Here is a 314-nt window from a genome sequence, read left to right as displayed (position 1 = left end):
TTCACGAGAGGGGGCGTCGGGCGGGCGACGGGGCTCCGGACACGGGCTGCGGGCTGTCTGAGGGGGAGCCGGGCGGGCGATGGGGACTGGAAACCGGCTGTGGGGGACGTCTGAGGGGCGCGGGCTTCACGAGAAGGGGCAATGGGCGCGCGAGGGAGTCGCGGACACCTGACCGGGGGCATCTGAGGGGGCGCTGGTGGGGGAGCCTGGGAGGGGAGCGGGAAGGGGATGAGGGGGGCCGGTCTAGGAGTCGGGAGCACTGGATGGGGCAGGCCCCGCTGAGTGTTGGGGGAACCTGGCGGGTAGGGTGCCTG

Source organism: Bison bison, unplaced genomic scaffold, assembly GCF_000754665.1.
Source record: "Bison bison bison isolate TAMUID 2011002044 unplaced genomic scaffold, Bison_UMD1.0 scf7180017860370, whole genome shotgun sequence".
NCBI classification, from domain to species: domain Eukaryota; kingdom Metazoa; phylum Chordata; class Mammalia; order Artiodactyla; family Bovidae; genus Bison; species Bison bison.
The sequence above is the reverse complement of the archived record's forward strand: the minus strand, read 5'-3'. Positions refer to the sequence as shown.